This window comes from Triticum urartu, chromosome 3A (genome assembly GCF_056163025.1).
Source record: "Triticum urartu cultivar PI428250 chromosome 3A, HENAU_Tu73, whole genome shotgun sequence".
NCBI lineage: Eukaryota > Viridiplantae > Streptophyta > Magnoliopsida > Poales > Poaceae > Triticum > Triticum urartu.
Window position 1 is genome coordinate 742482611 of NC_141875.1, and position 16315 is coordinate 742498925.

The window sequence follows — 16315 nt, forward strand, 5'->3', positions numbered from 1 at the left end:
GCCACCCAGCCGACTTTATGTCGTAGAACTACTCTTCTGACTCGTCGGATGCCATCGAAAGGTTGGAGAAAATGGTGGAAGGAAGAGATAGGGAGCGACGGAGTGGTGCGATTCTTGCCCGGCATCTGTCCTGGTTTAAACGGAGGGCGGAGGGAGGAGGTTGCCCGGTGTTGCGTTTAATGTCGGCCCACTGGTGAACGGACGTATGGCCGAAGTAGGTTTCTTGGCTTCCACACGGGTTTAATGGAGGCGTTTGAATGCGGCAAGGAGGCGTGTTCAACCGGGTGCGCTCTACAGCGGCATGAATGCAGGTATCTGGATGACGGGCGAGAAGCGCGCGGGGCGAGGGGAGGGTGTTTTAGTGGACCAGGGCTGTCAAACGAGGGCTTGGGAGCGTTCCGGACTCCTGCAAAGCTCCCCCGTGTTTGTCTCCGGTTTGTGGGAGATATCGCATCCAGACCGCCCCGCAGATTGATACAAGCCCGCGTCGGATGGCTTCAACAGTCCGGACGACCGCGAGAGGTTTGAGGGTCGGCGTTGGAGATGCCCTTACTCTATTATCTTAACACATGCACACATGCCACATCATTAAAGGCCCACCACAATATGCATAAGAATTATTTTTCATTATTTATTTCAACATGTAAAAATGTCACCTCATCAAAGTTCATTATAGTATATTGCCTATATTCAATAAATATTTTGCAACTATGTAGTCCATTACAATATATAATATGTATTTTTAATTTTTTCTATATTATTAATCCAAAAGTTTCATATGACCAATTTTTATTTAAAATTGCAACATATTCCCGCCACAATGTTAATAGTATTACAGTAATGCTATTTGGTTGACGTTCACTGGGAAGGGGGTGGCAAATCGAATGTTGTTTGCTGGCAGTTTTAGTTGCCATGCGAGACTAAACGATTACAGTTTTTGCTTGTTTTTACTCAAATCTTCCTTCCTCTCAGAAACTGTTATGCTAATTTGAAGAAACTATAAACCTCGAACAACTGAAACTGCCATTGAAACGTTCGCAAAAGTCCCCCTCCCCCCCACTAGCAAACATTCGCTAGATAAGAGGTCTCACATTGTAGGGAAGAAACGAGTCTTTTCTACTAATTGAGACGCAATTTTGCATACACTGGATGGATTTTTAAGACGCCCGACCTCATCAATCACCACACAGAGCCAGGGAATTTGTGAAAGAAATTCTTGATCCATTGAGCATATGTCATAGCATCTAAGCATCATATCAAATGGCAATTCTTATTTGATATGAAGGACAAATAAAGAAGATATAGACCATGCACTCTTTTTTTTTACAGAAGTACACTAACAAATAGTGTCTGAACTTGAAAGAGAGCTAAGAGCATCTATAGCCGGACGCCTCAAAGCATCCCTTATACGCCCACGGACGCGCCTGGTCAGTGACCGGATAGGAGAAAGAAGAAAAAACATGACCCAACTGGACCCTCATAGCATCCCTATACGTCCGGGCTGTCTACGAACCATCATATCCATTTCAAATATGCGGAGGATATGAGGGTCGCGGACGCGCTCGGGCGCGCCTAGGCATTCCGCCACCTAGGACGCGGCCCCATCCCGGACCATTTTTTCTTTTTTATTTATTCTTTTATTTCTCTCTCTTCATCTTCACCAGTCACGTGCAACGATGCAAGTGATCGGGCATATGAGAAGAAAAATAAGAAGTGTGGCTGCACGGACGGATAAATAGGGGCTCAAAACGGACACGTCGGTCACTGACCGGGCGCATCTGTCGGTGTTTAAGGACCATATTTGCTATGTCCGGCTAATGATGCTCTAAACAAAGCTATTCTCGGAGATTACAGAACCGCATCATACATCAAGATTCGTACGAAAATGCATACATTTGAATCAGATGATGCTAGAGATTTTTGGACATCTGCGTGTATCATTGTTTATGGATGATGATGACGCGCCAACATACTGGATGTCCTTCAAGGCAGGGAAAATTTTACGAAAATCTAACAACGACATGTGTTGCAATTAGAGGGCAGAAAACAACTGAAAGAAGAACACCCTCATGAGATTGTGCGATATGTGGAAATGTCTTACCTCAACCCGAGGCGACGTGCTACGTGTTATAAGCAGGGACACACCTCCCTCGAAGCGCATACATCATTGGAGATTTTACAGGAGAGATACAACTTGGAGAACAAGAGATACAGGTAGTTACAAGAGATAACGTTACATCAGAACCAACTATCTATCCTAGCTCCTCACGCGAAGTCTGGACTCTCCATATGTGACGTACATGACACACTGTATATTGTGTTTAACACCCTCTCTTAATCACAACTTCATCAAGTTGAGATTATGCTTGAACTCTTCAAAGCTTCTAGTGGGTAAGGTCTTGATGAATCCATCTGCAATCTGATTTTTGGAATGCATAAAGTGAATAACAAGTTGTTTTTGAGCTACTCGTTCTCTGACAAAGTGAAAATCGATTTCAATGTGTTTTTGTCCTGGCATGAAAAATGAGATTAGCAGATAAATAGGTAGCACACAGATTATCACACCATAGACATGGAGCTTGTTAACTTTTTACACCAAGCTCTTTCAATAAAGACTGCACCCATATGATCTCAGCTGTGGCATTTGCTAATGTTTTGTATTCTGCCTCAGTACTAGACCTGGAGATATAATAGCATGTTTCCTTGCACACTACGAAATCAAGTTAGGACCAAAGAACATTGCAAATCCCCCAGTGGAACGCCTATCATCCAAACATCCTGCCCAGTCAGAGTCTGAGAAAGCACTAACAAGTGTGGATGATGACTTGCTGAAATTGAGACCAATGCTAAGAGTGTTCTTGACATATCTAACTATTTGTTTGGCAAAAGTCAAGTGAATAGTGGTGGGTGCATGAAGAAACTAACAGACTTTGTTAACAGCAAATGAAATATCAGGTCTTGTAAGTGTGAGATATCACTAGTAGAAAAAGGACCTAATGTGAAGCACATTAGTCCCGGTTTGTAACTGATCTGGTACTAATGTGACCATTAGTGCCGGTTCGAACGGCTATGCATTAGTGCCGGTTCGTGTTGAACCTTTAGTGCCGGTTTGTGCCACGAGCCGGTACTAAAGGGGTGGTGGAAGGCTGGCATCAGGCCGGGGCCCCACGAGCCCCTTTACTGCCGGTTTGTGACCTTTAGTACCGGTTTGTGTCACAAATTGACACTATAGGCCAATTTTCAAACTCTACCACACCCCCCCCCCCCCCCGCCGCGTGTATAGCCATTTCAATTTCGGAAAAAACAAAAGAAAATGATAAAAACTTCAAAAATTAAAATCCTTCGAGATGTAGTTATGTTACTACATCTACTAGTTAGGAAAATTTAAAAACTTCAATTTGGACATGTTTTTCCAAAATGTGTGATGAAAAAGTAAAACAACTATATCTTCTGCATACGATGTCGAAAAAAACATATAATATATCAAAATGTTCAGCACAAAAATCTGCATCCGATTTTGACAGCCATAGGCCTGTTTGCAAATTTTTAGAATCCTCAAATTCTAAAAGGAAAAAAGATATGCTCAAATGTCAGTTTTTTTGAATTTTGGTCAAACTGTGGCTAAAGTCCTGAGGGTTAATAGGATTGACAGCTTACTATTGTCAGCAAAACAGCAAGTGCAGACTTGGAAACTAGGGGAAATAGAACTCTGAAGTTAAGTGTGCTCAGGCTGGAGTAGTGAGAGGATGGGTGACCAGCCGGGAAGTTAGACGATTTGGAATGAGTGATCCACACTTGAGTATTTAAGATGTTTGATTAGACACTACACCATCAAATAATTCAGAAAATTGGAAATAACCTTTAGTACCGGTTGGTGTAAAGGTCCCCCATACCACGGCGCGGGCTCGCGCCACGTGGTGGGCCTTTAGTGGCGGTTCGTGCAGAACCGGGACTAAAGGGGGGGGGGGGGACTAAACCCCACCCTTTAGTGCCGGTTGCAGAACCGGCACTAAAGGCCCTTACGAACCGGTGCTATAGCCCGGTTCTGCACTAGTGTATTGAACTGCACCTACTAGACTCCTGTATTTGGTGTTGTCTTCTTGACTCAAGGCTTGCCCTTCTGTTAGAGACAATTTTTCTGAACTGGATAATGGAGTAGGTGAGGATTTACAACCTTGTAAGCCAGCCTTCTTTACTAGATCTGTTGCGTATTTTTCTTGGGATAGATGAAGTCCATCCTCATGTTTCTTCACTTCTATTCCTAGGAAATAGTGCAAATCTCCAAGATCCTTAAGAGCAAACTCTATACTGAGATCCTTCAATAGTCCTGTGATGGCTTCATCAGATGAACTTGTGGCAATAATATCATCAACATAGATAAGAACAAAGATGTGGGCATTGCACTTGTTACAAATAAACAATGAAGTGTCAGACTTAGAAGGAACAAAGCCAAGTGTTTGCATTTTCTGACTGATACTTGAGTACCACGCCCTTGGAGCTTGCTTTAACCCATATAACACTTTGTCAAGCTTGCACACATGCAAAGGTGCATGTTGCTTTTCAAACCCAGGAGGTCGTTTCATGTACACTTCCTCTTCCAGAACACCATGAAGGAACGCGTTCTGTACATCTAGCTGTCTGAGACTCCAGCCCCTGGACAGAGCAATAGACAAAACAAGACGGATGGTGGCAACTTTTACAACTGGACTAAATGTGTCCTTGTAGTCTATAGCATACTGGTGTTTGAATCCTTTGGCCACAAGTCTTGCCTTGTAGCGATCAATAGTGCCATCAGATTTTCTCTTGATCATGAACACCCACTTGCAATCAATAAGATTTTTACCTTGCTATGGAGGAACCAAGTGCCATGTTTTGCTTCTCTTCAATGCCATGTACTCTTCATGCATGGCCTTCTTCCAGTTTTCATCCGCAAGGGCTTCTTGAAGTGTGTGTGGTTCACCTAGTTCACCTATAGAACACACCATGCCATATTTCTTAATATGCTTATAATTAACTGGTTTTATTACCCCTTGTTGTAGCCGTGTACAACGTGGAGGTGAAGTGGTCTGCATGGGTGGCACAGAAGATCCCGTGCTATCTGTAGAAGTTGTTGGAGACTCTGATCCCGAGGCCGAGCGAGGCGAAGCAGCAGCAGGTTGGGCAGCAGGATCTGCTACTAGATCTTCAGTGGCTGTGGAAGAAGGCATGCAACGCAGTGGCTCCACAGAAGATCCCATCTGGTGGGACTCATCATGGCACCGTGATGATGGGCCAGTGTCCTTTGCGCTAGAGGTGGGTTCGCACCTGTTGGCCGGCGCAGATCACACTGCTTGTAGCACACGGGTTGCACCGGGAACCGGACGCCCGTAGGTCCAATGGGAGGCAAACAAGTGGCGGCGTGTGGTTCGCTCGGGCTGGTGGAGGCGCCACCACGAATCACAGGGGGTCGCGTGGCAGACGCGTGCTCGCTCGCAGGCACGCGGTCGGTAGCTCCACGCGTGGCTGAGGGCGCGGACTCCAGAGGTGATTCTGCTGTCCTGCCAGCGGTTGCGGATCCCGAAGCCGATTCGCTGAGCAGGTCTACCGCTGGTGCGGGATTCCGAGGCAGATTCGCTCCCTGGGCCGTGACACATGGAATATGGCATGGTGACACCATTTTTAGTCCTATTTTTCTGTATCATCACACAACTCACGCACGGTGGTTTGAGTGGTTTGAGGGTTAGTCAACATATAATCATCACGGTTTCGTTCCCCTTCATCAAGGCCGGTGAGAGGTGGTAGAAGAAGGATTTCTTTACGAAGTATGGCACCGACATTGGGATGGAGGTCGGCAAAGGGAAATTTGGTATCATGAAAAACGATATCTTGAGAAATATAGACACGCCCAGTAGAGACATCTAGGCACTTAACCCCCTTGTGTTGGGCACTATAGCCAAGAAAGACACATTGTTTTGATTGGAACATGAGTTTGTGAGGCTTGTATGGATGGAGATTGGGCCAACACGCACAACCAAAGACACGTAGGGACGTGTAGTTTGGTTTGATGTGAAGAAGCCATTCGATGGGAGTTTCGTTGTTTATAACACGACTAGGGAGCATATTGATGACGTGAACAGCAGTGAGAAATGCTTCATCCCAAAATTTGAGGGGCATGGAAGCACCTGCTAGAAGAGCTAGACCAACTTCAACTATATGCCTATGCTTGCGCTTGGGAAAACCGTTTTATTGATGAGCATGGGGGCACGACACATGGTGTCATATGCCAAGTGTTTGGAAGAAGGAATTTAATTTCTCGTATTCCCCTCCCCAGTCGGATTGGGCAGCAATGATCTTGCTATCAAACTTGCGTTCAACGAGTGCTTGGAAAATTTTGAAGACATGGAAAACATCGGATCTTTTCTTAAGAAGATATATCCAAGAAAATTTGCTAATCAATGAAGCTTACGTAGTATGCGTGTCTACCAACAGCGCTAGGGGCAGGGCCCTAGACATCAGAAAATATTAATTGCAATGGTTGAGTAGAAACTGAAGGAAATATGCCCTAGAGGCAATAATAAAGTTGTTATTTTATATTTCCTTATTCATGATAAATGTTTATTATTCACCCTAGAATTGTATTGCTCGAAAACCTAAATATGTGTGAATACATAGACAAACACTGTGTCCCTAGTGAGCCTCTACTTGACTAGCTCGTTGATCAAAGATGGTTAAGGTTTCCTAACCATGGACATGAGTTGTCATTTGATAACGGGATCACATCATTAGGAGAATGATGTGATGGACAAGATCGACCCATTCGTTAGCTTAGCATATTGATCGTTCAGTTTTATTGCTATTGCTTTCTTCATGTCAAATACATATTCCTTCGACTATGAGATTATGCAACTCCCGAATACCGGAGGAATGCCTTCTGTGATATCAAACATCAAAACGTAACTGGGTGATTATAAAGATGCTTTACATGTATCTCCGAAGGTGTTTGTTGAGTTGGCATAGATCGAGATTAGGATTTGTCACTCAGAGTATCGGAGAGGTACACTACAAGGATTCCGGTCTATTGCAACAAAATTTATTGCTACAACTACGTTTTGTTGCAATAAAACGCAATATTACCACAAATTCTCCGGTTGTGGTAATAGGCCGCACATATTGCCATAACTTAGTTTTGTCTCGATAAATACTAGATTTGTCGCAATAGAGTGCTCATATTGCAATGAATTGTGTCGGCGTTGCGATATGGTAATGGTATTGCGACAAAAAAATTTTGTTGCACGAGGGCAGCCATTTTGTTGTAATAGAGACTAGGTATTTCAACAGAATAACTATTTGTGGCAATATTCAAAAAAATATTGCAACATCAGCGTGGCGTTGCATTAGTTACACATATTGTTGCAAAAAAGTGGCTACCTATTGCAACAAACTGCATCGGCGTTGCAATATGGCAGCGATATTGCAACAAACAGATTCCGTTGCGCGAGGCAGTCATTTTCTTGTAATTGAGACTAGGTATTTCAACAATCTTTGTCTTTGACATAAGCTTGTACATAGGTCTTCAACTTTTTTCTATATTACTTGAACCTTAATTGAGATACATATATTACTCAAATTGGAATTACTTCCGATATGTACGCATAAATTCATTCACTTAACCTATTGAAAATAGAGAATAAATTTAAAAAATTGTTCTCAAAATTATACGGGCAACAAGTATTGTGATACAAAGGGAGTAGATATTAGCATGAGAGCATATTATATATACATATTCTTCATATAAAAAAATAGAACATGCAAGCCCGTGAACAAAATAAAATGACCAACAATGGGGCATGCATGAAGAAACAAAAATGATCCATTCAAATTGGAATTACTTCCGATATGTACGCATAAATTCATTCACTTAACCTATTGAAAATAGAGAATAAATTTAAAAAATTGTTCTCAAAATTATACGGGCAACAAGTATTGTGATACAAAGGGAGTAGATATTAGCATGAGAGCATATTATATATACATATTCTTCATATAAAAAAATAGAACATGCAGGCCCGTGAACAAAATAAAATGACCAACAATGGGGCATGCATGAAGAAACAAAAATGATCCATTCAAAGAATCGAACATACTACCTCCTACCTAGGGAAAGAAGTGATTACCAACAGACTAAACACCATTTGTACACTTATTGTTAATAAATAAACTTATTCTTAAACATAATGAACGGCTGGGCTAAGGCCCATTAAAAAGAAAGGTGTTCGGCTGACCAGCGAGGAGTTAAATTGGGCTGCCATTCCGTGACTTAGGCCCGGTTTTGCTTCTGGAAACTTCCGCATAGTTTTTCTTTTGTCTAAAAAAACCTAGTTTTTCTTCTTTTTCGGCTAGGTTTACCCTCAGCAGCTTTTTTTTTGTTTTTATTCCAGTTTACTATTTGGTTTTTATTCTCCTTTTCCTATTTCCTTTTACTTTTTAGTTTCCATTTTCCATTTTTATTTCTAAATTTCAGTAACTTTTTCCTTGAAATTTGTGTATTTTTTTAAAAAAGTAGCAACAATTTTAAAATTTACCAACTTATTCAAATTCGTGAATGTGTTTTGATAAATTGGGGAACTATTTTAATTTTTTTAATTTTTTGGAACCGTGATTTTTTTTCCAAATTTACAAACTTTTTTTTTGAGTGGATGAACATTTTCATTTTCGCCAATATTTTTTCATGCCACGATTTTTTCAAATTTGTGTTGTTTTTTCAAATACTGAACTTATTTTGACTTTGGTAACTTTTTTCGAGATCGCAATTTGTTTTAGAATGGACGACCTTTTTCTGAAATATATTAAAAAATTCAAATTCATGACTCTTTTTTGAGTCTGTGAATTTTTTAAAATTAGTGATCTTTTTTAGAATTGAGAAACATTTCTTTCAAATTCTTGAACATTTTCAAATTCATTAACATTTTTTGAAGCCACAAACTTTTTTCAAAGTTGAATTTTTTTATAATTCTAAACTTTATATAGATGTGTACGGTCAACTATGCCATGGGTCAACGGTCAACCAGTCGACCGTTCAACATGGTTTTTTTTGAGTAACTGCACCCTTTATTAAACGTTCAGAAACATAGGGATACAGATGATATCGGGCAAACTAGTAAGCCACACATGGCGCCCTGAGCTAAGCGAGGCAGCAGCCTTTGCTAAGGCGTGCGCCTCCCCATTATGTTTCCTACTTTCATAAATAAATTTTACATCGTGGAAAAGCCTCCTCTGGTACTTAATTTCTTGCAAGATAGCAAAATATCGGCATGGGACTTCATCCTCTATGTTGGTCACCACTTCGAGGCAGTCCGATGCGACACAGATGGATTGGGCATGCAGGTCCATAGCGAGCGAGAGTGCCTCGCTGCAAGCTTGTGCTTCAAGAACTGCGGGATCGAGGAGTCCGTCGTGTATGATGGCAGAAGCACCGAGAAACATACCTCGCTTGTCTCTGCATATCACTGCTGACGCTGCCCGGTCGCCGATCTTCGAGAAGCCACCATCAACATTCATTTTGACCTCGTGGTTGGCGGGTGGAATCCACAAGCTAGGTTGCATCTGGTTGTTCGAACTCCCTGAATTTGCATGCAGGTCCCCAGATTTTACATGCAGGTCCCTGAGATTTGCTTGCCGGCCCTTAGGCTTTGCCTTCTTCTCGGGAATCATCTCCAGCTCAGCCAGGAATTTGCTAATGAAAACATGGGTGCTCAGTGGGCTTTGGAACTGATTGTCGTGGATGGCGCGACGCCTTGCCCACCAGATGGCCCACATCGTCACAAGCACCCATGCTAATTCCGCCGAGGGTAAAGTATCAACCAGCCATAACATCCATAGCTTCGCATCCTCCGATCGGTTTGATATGATCGTCTCCGTGAGGTCTTCATAAGCAAATGCCCAAACACACCGGGCCATATGGCAGTCGAAAAGGGAATGGCGCCAAGTATCATTTGCCGCGTGACATATCGAGCACTCCGCCGAATCAGCCATGCTACGGTGGTGACGCACCGCACCCGTCGGGATGGACGTATTAGCTAGTCTCCAGGTAAAGACTTTGACTTTTGAAGGAACCAAGGCTCCCCACAGCCGGCTCCATGACTTACGGTCAGACTCTCCATTAGACTCAACATGGTGAACCGATGGAAACAGCCGAGCGAGTGAGCTGGGCAAAGCGACCTCGCTTAGCTGGGTCAGCCCAGGGCGCGCGGCGGGTGAGTGTCAATTAGCGTTGCTTGCGCCACTAGTGATGTATAGGCGCTCTTTATATTTTAATATGCAATAACATGAAAAATTAAACACATCCAAATCAAACAATGCACAAATTCAAATTCATACATACTCGAATACTCTCAAACAATAATTTCGCTATTAGTTTTGCATGCAAATTCAAATTTTCTAAAAATATATGTTTTTCTCACAATGAGATATAAATATTTTCTTGTATGTGATGTTTCGTTAGATATGAGATGTGAGAGTATGGAGCTTACTGGGAAGAAAGAGCCTTTAAACAGGTAACCACGAAAGTAACGGCTATGAGGGCAACCCATAGGTTATTCCTTGTATATCGGGCTAAGAGCAACTCTAACAGATCCCACATATTGACCCGATCCCCAAAAATCGGATGATATGCGGTTTATGGGCCAAACAATGACTAATAGATCCCGTATCTTGGCCCAGCCCGCATATTTTTTTACTGGAAACCTAAAGTCGTCCCCCTTGGAGCGGTATTTGTACGGGATTTGGGGGCACATTTCTAGGACCCTAAAAAATCCATTTTGGTAGAAGAACGGGGAGGCACTGAAGAGCGAGAGAGAGATCTTACCAGCATCGACCGAGCATCCTGATCCAAAGCGAAGGGAGGTCTGAAGATGATTGTCAGGCGTCCGGGTCGTCCTTCTTGGCTGCCCCTGGACTGTCAGCCGAAGAGAGTTATGGTCGGTGCTGTACTGGAGTGAAGGAAGGTCGGAGTTGAACCAGGCGAGATAGCATACCAAAGACGCTAGCTCTCGCGAGGTAGAGAAGCGTACTGCATTTGGCCGTCGGGATAGCAGATCAAGGACGCAAATGGTTCCAGCGAGTCGTCTGCAACCTTAATGCTTTTTTAATATTAACTAGTAGATCATAATCTCAATGTATAGTAATCCCTTGCTTGCTAGTGTACTCAATTATAGTGTGCTTGGGACACCCCACTTCCCATGTCACAGATAGTAGCCAGTAGCCCTTGTCATTGTCGTTTGACGTGGGTTATAAATAGTGTTGCATCAATCTTCTTTGAGCTAGAGTACATGCCAAGATCCTCTAGAATGTCCCCGCTTTGATGAAGCCTCGACACGATCTCTTGTATAGGTAGGCATGACTTGGTAGTTTCCTATTTTTAGAGGATGCGATACGATCAGATTTACCCCCCCCCCCCAGCTCCCCGCTTTGATGACCCCATTGTGGAAAAAATTAAAGAAAAGAATACAAATTCAGTAAATGCAATCCTTTCGCATCGAGTCCTTTTATGTCTACTAGTTGCGAGAAAAAAAATACTAAACTTGCAATATGATCATTTTGAAGAAAAGAATCTTCACAAAACAAGGTATCATGTATGAATATTCATGACTTTCCAAGGTGATGGCCATATTCTTGCATAGTTTATGATAATGTGCCCAAATTGAGCACATAGGTGCATCTTGCCATTACAAAAAATATTGACAAACATCAAAACAAAAAACAATGTTGACAAATAGAGTTTCTAAACTTTTGTTTTAAAAAAATTCTAGTTTTATAGTGTAAAAAATGGGTATTTTTTGTGAAGCAAGTACGGAAATAGGTTTGAAATGGCACAACTTAAATTTGCACAGAAAGTAGACCATATTTGAGTGACAATTCCCAAGTTTCATGGGTTCTTTCGTACATTTAATGCATTTATAGTCATTTATTGCATAGAATTCAAATTTAAATCACAAGTGCATAAAAATGTTGGCAAAATTTTGGTGTTAAAGAAAATCCTATTTATATCCATTAATAGGCCTTATTAAAAAAGCAAGAAAAAGATAAGGGAAGAAAAAAAATATTAAAATTTTACCGAGTGCAAAAATATACCACTAAAAAATACACCGTGTTTTGATTGGTCAAGATGGCCCTCTCATGGATCACACATCGGAACTGTTATGTTTGCTTAGATCGAACGGCTGTGGCCCTGCAGGTGCCCTATCCTTTTATCTCCTCTCTCTCCTTATCCTTCACACGCACGCCTACCCATCGAAGCCACCGCATACCACGCCGCAAGTCGCCTCATGCCGCCACCGCTCGCCCCTTTCTCTGTATATAAGTCGCCAACGCAACCCTGGGCCCCAGGATCGTTCCCTCCTCCCAACCAGGCTCGAGGAGGCGGCCATGAGGAGCGCGCAGTCGCCGCAATCCTGGGCAGATCTAGCCGGGGTCGTCGGCAGCCATCCCTCCCTCCGGGCGGCCATGAAGAATTGAAGCGGCTTGCACAGAACTAGCGCATGGACCATGCGCGCCTCCCGCGCTAGGAGCCACCGGTCCTCGTCATCCGCTAGCATCCACGAGGAATCGATCCATATGTAAGCTACCTTCCACAATAATCCATCCAACAGGATGCTTGCTTGTTTGTGTACTAGTGCCAAGGGGAGCAAGATGCAAGGACGACATCGAGGGTACATGCCCGCTGCTAATTGATTCTCCTGGTAATAATAGTAGTACGTACGTGTTCCTGCCCATGGTGGAGATGCATATACCCGAATACCCGTAACATATTCATACATACTCGAATACTCTCAAACTGGCACGTATACATACATACCCGAATACCTGTGCGATTTTTTAATTCAGCTAAATAGGTCTACTGATTGTCAAATTGGGTATTAGAAATTGTGAAGAGCAACACGGACATGTACTTTACTGATAGGGAATGTAGGTGTAATACATAGTGCTTTTCATGGTAAGGGTTCTAGTACATGTATGATCATTTTAGTGTAGTATATCCCAACTTCACTATGAAAATACAGCAGAAACTTGTCTATTTATTTCACTTCAATTATTATATTTCTCGTATCTCAATCTCATATGCTTGTTTGATATATAATCCAATGGGTGATAGCATCACTTTTTACAACTACCCATCAGGGTTACCTTTTTATTTAGGTAAATGTAAGACTTCATCACCTTTTACCAAGTATCCATCCTGGTTACATTATGCGCAAAATAGGTTCCACATTTAATTCCAGGGCGACTGCACAGGGCCCCCAAAAATTAGGGTTCTTGTCTGATGCTTTATCTCGTATTCGGTTTGTCTTGATGCTTTATCTCTGGTGGTTCTTGTCTGATGCACACTGTTCTTTGCAGGGCCGTTGACGAGGATGTGAGGTGGGTGACTGCACAGGGCCCCCAAAAATTAGGGGGCTTCAAATCCTGTATATGTGTTCTTCATCGCCATGGATCTGAGAGTGCCCGAACTGCTTGTTTTTGTTGGAGAAGAGAGAACATGAAGAAGAGGGACCTAGGTCGTGGGCCCCTTTGGCGAAGGGGTAAGTGCCTACTGCAGGTCTGGTTCAACCAGCTGTACGTGTGCGATTCAGCCACTTCTTCAAGGAGCCACAAAAAACCAGTCAGTACACCTGATCGAAATACGAGAGGGGAAAGCCCTAGATGGACGACGTGGTCATGGCTGACGGCCGCACCGATACGAGCGGCATCCTTGGTTCCTCTGTGTGTCCTAGGGCGGTGAGGCCCATGATCTCGTCCATGGAGCACTATAGCATCATTGTTGTGCCTATGCTATCATCCGTCGCCAGAACAAGCAGGCATGTACGTTTCCCTTGCCTGACGCATTCCCATAGTCAATGTGAATATTTTGTTCATATTGACATCACCACATGGCTATTTCTAATTTCCATGTTCCTCTTTTGTATGATTGGGAATTCCTTCTGTCATGTTTATTTGTTGCCCATCTCATGGCTGGAATCGTTCCTAATTAGAGGCTCTTTTCTTGAGTTGGTCAGTACTAGAAGGCACTAACATGCTAATTGAGACAAGCATGGAAAATAACTTGTACAGTCAATGCTGTACTAGACCACTACATTAGAACAGATGCATTATTTTAGTTTAATTTCCAATACAACTTGCCCCAAACAGCTACTCCTAGTTAGATTTGGAGTATATATGCAGAGTTAGATTTGAATGAAACTAGCTACTTCTGTCAATGTCAGAACTTTAAGTTTTAGGTATATATGTTATTCCTAATATGCTTGCTTCCCCTTATAATTTCAGTCATTTTGGCTACTTAGATGTTGGTTTAATTTGATTATGTGGCATGTAGTTCATTTGTTGTTAGCCACAGTCCAGGGGCCTCAATTTTCTGGAGATCGCCTGGGTTCTTTGCAGGGTTCTGATGATATTTCCAAGGAAATATACTGATCCTGATGTGAAAAAACTGCCCATTTTTCCCTTTCTTAAACATTTTTACTCTGTTTTTTGTTCTTCCTAGTTCCAGCTTCACATTGCTGGTGTTTCATGCCATATTCATCAGATCCTGCTTACATGCCTTATGATTAACTTGATTAGTATTTCTGACACTGTCCAACTGGTTCTTAAAGGTACTAAATCCAGATTGAAGAGCAAACTCTATTTGCAGGTGCCAACGAAGAGGATTGACATGTAAGATAGTAGTCCAAACTTGCAAAATACCTTTTTCAGAGATCTAGTCCTAATAAGACTCCAGGTGCAAGGCTAACTGTTATTTCTTCAAGTGCGCTCTAATTGTTATTTCTTCAAGTGCGCTCATACAAGCTGAACAAGGAATTCTCAAATGTTTAAAGTGGTAAGTCACGACCTTGCTTTCTCTTAATGTTCACCTGCATTTTATATGTATGGCCTTCATAATTAGCTAGCTGCTTCTTCTCTTTCACAATGTGTTGTTGCTGCATCGAGTCACAACTTTGAAAAAACGAATATGTGCTAGCTAGGGACATGAACTTAACCGAAACTCCAGATTGAGTCACAACTTAAATCAACAGTGGATGCTTTTAGTACATGTACTTGTGCTTATGCTTTAGACATTTACACTTGTAAAACTGTTCTGATCCCTCAGTTACATGCTTGTTGACACAAATAGTTTGGTGATAGTTATTTTTAACAAGGGCTGGAATAATTGTATGATGTATGTTATGTTGGACTCATTAACTAGAACTATTTTTTTGATTTCTTGATTGCAGGATCCAAAGATCTAGCTCGACTGGACAGTTAGTCTTGGCCTTAATTAGGATGGCCAAATTACATTTGAGTATCATTTGATGGATATTTGCTATGAGAATTATGAATTTTATGAATCTATATATTATACGTATGGTTTTGAATATTGTAATTGAATGCATGTATTTTTTTTATGGTTGCAATAGGCTATTACCACAATCCACTTTCGGTTGCCACATGTTAGCATCACGAAAAGTTTAAATTGTCGCAATAGTTTCTCGCAACAAACATTTCACCTGTTGTGTTACCTATTTATCACCACTAAAACTACTATGTTGCAATTTCCTGTTACGACGATTGGAATATTTGTTGCGATAAGTTAATGCCACAAGTGTAGTGGTTCGTGGCAAAATGTCTAATACCACGAAATCAAGTATCGTTGCCATAGTTTATTGCCACAATTGACTATTGCCACGGAAGAGCATGCACCACAAAACGAGCATCGTTGGCATAGGTTGTTGCCACAAATGTCTATCGCCACGAGCTATCAGTCGCCATGATTTGTTACACGTTGCATTAAAGGTATCCCCACAAAGCAAATTGTGGCATCAGGTGAGTGTTACCACGGGAAAATATGTGCCAACTTCCTGCATGGTTGTTGCAATAGCAGACTTTATTGCCACGGTTGTTTTTTTGTGGCAATAACCTATTACCATGCGTCCAGTCGCAACGGCTGCCAACAAATGTTGTTTTGTGGCAATAGGTACTTATCGCCACAAATCGACATGTATTGCGACGACCAATTTTGTTACAATAGACCCGGATCCTTGTAGTGGTATCTCTGGGCCCTCTCGGTAATACACATCATAAGAAGCCTTCCAAGCAATGAAGAAAATATGCCCTAGAGGCAATAATAAAGTTGTTATTTATATTTCCTTATATCATGATAAATTTTTATTACTCATGCTAGAATTGTATTAACCGGAAACTTAGTACATGTGTGAATACATAGATAAACAGAGTGTCCCTAGTATGCCTCTACTAGACTAGCTCGTTAATCAAAGATGGTTAAGATTCCTGGCCATAGACATGTGTT

At 42.1% G+C, this 16315-nt stretch overlaps 1 long non-coding RNA gene across 1 annotated transcript; it reads left to right on the forward strand.

Annotated features, from left to right (window-relative positions):
- Positions 1–12258: 12258 nt before the first annotated feature.
- On the forward strand, positions 12259–15455 carry LOC125529978 (uncharacterized). Its single transcript, XR_007300619.2, has 3 exons — positions 12259–12593; positions 13375–14848; positions 15243–15455. It is a non-coding gene; the product is annotated as an uncharacterized LOC125529978 (long non-coding RNA).
- Positions 15456–16315: the final 860 nt, after the last annotated feature.